The 6576-nt window shown below is 36.4% G+C and overlaps 1 protein-coding gene across 2 annotated transcripts in view; it reads left to right on the plus strand.

Moving 5' to 3' along the window:
* Nucleotides 1-2324: 2324 nt before the first annotated feature.
* thraa (thyroid hormone receptor alpha a) overlaps nt 2325-6576 on the plus strand; it is a 41785-nt gene continuing 37533 nt past the window's right edge. For both annotated transcript variants that reach the window (XM_016487683.1, XM_016487685.1), the window contains exon 1: nt 2325-2392. The gene's annotated coding sequence lies outside the window, so the exon portion shown is untranslated. The remainder of the gene's footprint in view (nt 2393-6576) is intronic.

Genomic DNA, 6576 nt, shown 5'->3' on the forward strand with positions numbered 1-6576 from the left:
AAAAATTTAATTTCTGTCATTATTTACTCACTCACATTTTGTCCCAAACCTGTATTCATTTCTTTCTTGTGCCGAACACAAAAGAAGATATTTTGAAGGATGTGAGTAACCAAACAGTAGCTGGACCACACTGACTTTTACAGTAGGAAAAAAATACCATGGAAGTCACTGTGGACCAGCAACTGCTTGGTTACCCACATTCTTCAAAAATAACTTTTATGTTCAACAGACGAAATAAACAAATTCAGGTTTAAAACAACATGAGTAAATGATGGTATAAAATTGAAACACTATGACAGAATTGAAAGACAGATGACAGAATTTTCATTTTTTGTGAACTATTCTTTTAATGTTTATTTTTTCTAAAAAAGACAAGGTTTATGTCTGAGACCTACACAATAGGCTACATATGTTCAATTTGAATGATTATCTTTTAATCACCAAAGAGGGAAATGTAAGCCTTCTCTGTTATAGGCTAAATAATCTCATTATATTGAATTTCCTACAGTAAAAGGGGGCTTGAATTAGCATGCTGTAAGATCACAACAATTCAAGGACGAGATGTATAGATGTGGGGGCACTGGCAACCACACAGCTGTCTCAGGAAGTGCTTTCACACACACAGGGTCATCCATCTCACACAGGGTTAAAGTTGCTGTGAACCTGTAGAGAGCAGCATTTGATATAATCACATACTTCTATACCATCAGCTCGTCCTTACCGTAAAGGGGGTGGAGCGATTATAGTAAAGCTCGTGTATTTTCCTGTTGTGGCAGCCGAAACCTGGTCGTTTTCACACACACAGACAAACAAAATATGTATTAACTGCCTTCAAGTGCATATATTCCAAATACAGGCTATTCTTTTAACTAGTTCTTAGCGGTTTGAAAGGGTATCGCAACCCGCCGAAAGGCGATTCGCGACGAAGACCGCTCGTTAAGAAGACTGGTGGGACTTCAGTGGACCATCTCGGTTTTTGGAAGCAGTTCGTCTTTCTTCCTAAGGAAGTGGGTGAGTAATTGTCCTGCGGTCAGCACTACTGTAAGGTTAACCCTGCATGGTGTAAATGTTTGAAAATGATTAACATTTGCAAATAAACATTCATTAGAAATTTAGAAAAGTAATCAAAAAGTAATCAAAAGTAATCAGTTACATTACTTTAATAAAGTAATTGAAAAAGTTACACTACTATGACATTTTAAATAGGGTAACTTGTAATCTGTAACCTATTACATTTCCAAATTAACCTTCCCAACACTGTTTAAATGTAGCATGAATGATAAGCTCAGACTTTTTGAACTCTTCACACTACATCAGCACTGTGCTAATACAGAAGGCCTGCTCAGTTTAAAACGGACAGAACTGTGTGCTTGAATGTGTATAAAGGTGTGAGACAAACACATGTACACCTCCTTTGAGTAGTAGTCTCTCTATATGAGCAGTTGGCCTCCATCTCAACCATCTCTGCTTGTCTGATTCAGAAAGAGATTATACTATTTTAGAGCCCCAGTGAAAACCCTAGTGAGACTGAAAACAATTAACCACACACCCTTGGTGTTTTTGTCAGTGTGTGTATTTATTAATGACTCGTTGACTGACGCAAGCCCCAGGGTATGGAGGTAAATGAAAAGATGCATCATTTGTGTGTGTGTGTTTCACTGATGACTGCTGGACTAATGCCATTAAAATGTTTATATTGAGAAAGATCATATCATATACTGAATTTAATACTCCCTGTCCGCTGTCTAATCATTACTAGACATAATTTATTTATGGTTCAAAAAACTGTTGTTTGAGATGATAACAACTGAGTAATATTTTAAAACTAGAAGCAAATTAGATTTGTGCCATGTTTCTAAAAATATAATCTTTGTATTCATGTTGGTTATGATTCCGTTAAAAAATGTGTGAGTTAATGTTCAAATAAAAGTTCTACAACACTTAACTTGCACACATATTAATCTTTATCAAAAATGTTTTCAAATATATTTGTCTAAGTAAAAAATGTTTCGTACAAATATCATTCAATTGTAGTCATAATCTCAAAATTGCTCAATTTGACCTCAACAAAACGTGCCATTTCATAGAAAGTATCTAATATTTGATATCATATAAAGCAATGTAATATCTGTTTTTTTTTGTCACATGATAACAAAACGGCTTTAGACATGTTGATTACACCACTCTGACATTGATTGGACAGAATATATTTAATTATTTTTAAAGAAAAAAGAAGAACGTTGGCATAATCCTTCATTATTCATATTTAATTATTTCAGTATTGACCAATAAGTAGCGACTGAGAGTGACTTTAATACATTCATGACTGGTGGGACTTCAGTGGACCATCTCGGTTTTTGGAAGCAGTTCGTCTTTCTTCCTAAGGAAGTGGGTGAGTAATTGTCCTGCGGTCAGCTGTCGCGTTGAGCTTCTCACTTCAGAGGTGTCCACTTATGGTGCGCGCAAAGGTGCAGAGCTGTAACACAATCTGCGGCGTCATCGCGCCGCTGCGCGTGGTTTGAGGCTCTGCACTTTGCACGCGGCATACGAGGTCACCAATGAGGGCTATTACCAAGTTCTGGGTTAGCAAACACAGCCAAAGACTAGTTAACTTAGTTCCCGCTCTTGTGGCTCGTGTAAAGCGTGCATAACCATTGTAAAATGTACTGTTAATTGCATTCGAGATGACTGGCGCTGGAGAGCGAGTTGTTCACCACCCTACTGTCATGTAGAAACAATTACTTCGTCATTTGTAAAGAGATATATACAGTTAGGGTTTTCAGTAAGAGTTGTGCGTTTGTATCACCCTAAAGGATATATATATATATATATATATATATATATATACACATATGCTATAATGCTATATAGTATATTTATAGACATGGACGTGAAATATTGATTGGATTGGTTTTATTTAATTACTTGTAGAGCAACTGTGTGGGAAACATGAGGGGGCAATTATACAATGTTGCCCTGGAAAACTCATTTTTACCCTGCAGTGGTCAATCAGAATCAATATATAGAATCTATCTATCTATCTATCTATCTATCTATCTATCTATCTGTCTGTCTGTCTCGATAAATATTGATTTGATTGGTTTTATTAAGTTACTTGTAGAGAAGGAACAACTGTGTGGGAAACACATTTTTCAGAAATATTTGACCCTTCAGCGATTGACCAGTCAGAATCAAGTATTCCACAGAGCAGTGTACTTAAGGTGCATGTTGAATGACTTGTCCTTTGGTTTACTAATGTTATTTGTACATGTAGGTGGGTTTTATTCGTGGGTGGCAAGGAATCAATCAATCATTTCACCTTGATACAGGTTCATCATTTATCAGGGCAGTTTTGTAAGTCTTATATTTATAGGCCCCTTTGAAGAAAACTGTCAGTTTAATGTGCAAAGATATACATCTACAGCAGTTATAAATCTACAGATGTTGTCACAATGTCAAATAAACTCTAAATTACAAAAGACTAATTAGCAGGATATTGTTGCTAAGTTTCAACAGCTCAGTTGCAGTTATTACATAGTTGACTGTTGTTGATCTAATTGTGATTCCAGTTGTATTCATTCATTGTCATACAATAGAGGGAATTATAAGTGAATTGAAGAGAAATTAAATATAAAATATTATTTGTAATATATTATTTAAATATTATTGTTTCTTTTTCTGGTACAGTAGTGCACTATGCGACCAAACTCAAACATACGTAAAGAAGTTCTGCAGTTCCACACTCAAGGCCTGTTCACACTGAAGAGGTGTCCAGATGTTATTCCCTTGCAATGAGAGTTATTGATTTTTGGCAGCACAAGCAACAGAAGCATCAAAAGTTGAGCAGATATTAACTTTTTGCAAATGAGGGATCTGCCCTGATACAGATTGAAGCCAAGTGTGCAGAGTATGAAACCAACAGTAGGTAACCACCTGTTATTGTATTGCTGTCGTTGTGAATGGGGCTTAACAGTGATTAAAATGCTTTGCTTTTGGTTTCTCATAGATGTTCTTACTGTGCCGCGGTATCTTAACTGCATCAGGGTGTGGGCCACTGTCTCCTCTCCCATTGCTATTTGATGCCTTGTGTTGTGACCCAGATAACATTAGGTGACACTGAAAATTACTGATGGCATGTTGCTTTTTTTTGCTGCAGTTTGCTGTCAATGTAAATTATTAACAAGACATAATAAGCATTGTAAATGAAACGTGTGGTGCTTTCTATTCACGTTATTTTAAAGTTGCAAGGTTTAAGTGAATTCAATGATTTGAGAACTCCTGTATACACCACTGGAGAGCAGTCATTTTCACTTTCACTGGAAGGTCCAGTCGTGACATTTTGATTACAAAGTCAAAACATGAAAAATGAAACATATACATGGTTGATTTGTTCACAATATTTTTAACTGTTGTAGGTCGGGCAGTGAAAGCTAAGCATTTATATTTAAAAAATATATTACTATTGCATAATATTAACAACAAATAATAGTAGTAACAATAATAACAATTTATATGATATTGCTGTAATAATCAGTCTAAATGCAAAGTGGACTAAAGTGGACCCAAAAGAGAAATAGGCTATTTAAAACATTTGTTATTATTTTAATATTCAAAATTATTATTAATCATTCTACCCTGTGGAATATTGGTTTACAAAGCGTTGCAGGAAATCTTATTTAATTGTGGGATTTCCAGTGCAATGTGAATAAATGACGACTTCTTGTGTATGTGAATGGTAGACTAAAAGTGACCTAATTAAACCACCAATCGAAATGAGCAGTGACAACTGAATCATCAGCCAAAATTTCACAATCGTGGCAGCCTCAGCGGATGCAGCAGGATTGAATAAGAGCACACGAGCTGATCTTTGTTGTGAGGGGCTAAATAATTCAGAGCACGATGGGAACGCGCGTCCTTAAAGAACCTAGACTGTGGAACATATGCGATAAATAGTCCGCCAGCTCCAATCTTCCTCAGGTTTCAGCTTCAGACAGCGAGGACGCTATTTACGAACATGGAAGCGCACTTCAGTGAGTCTCTAGGGCCGATGCGACCCAACACGTCGTGTCCTGTATTTGGGGGTGAATCGCCACTGTGCGCTTGTCGGGGAAGTTAAATAGTTCAGTTGCATAACAGCGCTGACGTCCCGAACTGCATTCATTATATGTTGATGTTGACGTCAGACGGCAGGTCATATGAGGGACTGCTGCTTCTCGCTCTTGTTCTGTCTGAACAGAATGTACAGAGGAGTTGTTCGTCCATGTGCAGCGTTTCTGTGCCGTGTTTTAAACAGTCGTTGGCGCTTACGATGCAAAATGGTGCCCTGTTTGTGTTCTATTTACAGTGCTTTATTTTTAGTGCTCTTTCTGGAGCGGGTTTCTGGGTGAACGGATTTAGCTTCGTGATCGTTTATAGCTCAGTAGTCATTTCTTTACGTGCCTGAAGCATGTAGATTACAACAATAGTACCTGAAACTGTCAGGTGTGTCAGGTGTTGTAGTGGTCTGGAAAAAAATTATCACAACAAGTATCCTAATAAAGTGCAGTTATGCACAAATTCATATGCTATAGACTTCATGTTTTGTATTTAAAAGAAGATATTTTGAAGAATCTTCCATTCATTTATAAGTCAGGTTTTTGAATAGATTCGTCTGCATGTTGAAGTTTTTTTTATTTTGATAAAAATAGCCTATATACATTCATTTATTTTTTTAATGACTGGATAAGATTACATTTTTGTAGGCTAAAACCTCAAAACGGAAACGAGTTAACATTTTAGCCCTTCTGGTTCCACTGTCCTGAAGTCAATGGATTTTTTTAAATGCCTGAAATAATAATAAATAATACAGAGGTTGTCAGGAACAGAGATGCATCTCTCTCAGAGATATGCATAGATGCCTCAAAAGCTGCTGTTTCTATTGGGTCAAAGCCGGTCCATGAGCACTCAAGAGCAAATTAACTGTGTGTCTGCATCTGGAGTTATGCGCATGTACAGTATGCATATTTATATCTATATATAGACTTCAGCATGTGACTATGCTAAATTAACTCAATACAACAATTTGAAGGTGCTGACACAACACTAAAAAGTTAGTATATATAAAAACCTGTAATATTGAATTAATACATATTAAAACACAAATAAACACATTCTCACCTGTGAAAGGTTATCCCATTTCTTCGGAAAGTCTTCAGTGGTTTTTACAATCAGAGAATGCACAGTGTGGCATCTTGGAAGACTCCTTGATTTTTCCTTTGAGTGACGTTATTAAAGTAACTTCTCATGCTGTCAAGTTTGACTGTAAAAAGTCGCTGTTGGAATTTCCAGGTTTTATCCTGTCTTCTGTTAGTGAAGACATATTGTCTTGACAAATTTCACTTAAGTGTAAGGCTACCTCAGTCTGTTATCTTAGCCTAAACATTAGATTGCAGTCTCATATTTAATTTTAGGCCTACTGTATTGCATGCTCAGACAGATATTGTATCTTCTCAGATGTTCTCTATTCAGTAGATCAGTGCTTCCCAACTTATCTTCACATGGGACCCTTTTTACATGTCATATGTTTCATAACTACCA

Source organism: Sinocyclocheilus anshuiensis, unplaced genomic scaffold, assembly GCF_001515605.1.
Source record: "Sinocyclocheilus anshuiensis isolate Anshui unplaced genomic scaffold, SAMN03320099.WGS_v1.1 scaffold813, whole genome shotgun sequence".
Classification (NCBI taxonomy): domain Eukaryota; kingdom Metazoa; phylum Chordata; class Actinopteri; order Cypriniformes; family Cyprinidae; genus Sinocyclocheilus; species Sinocyclocheilus anshuiensis.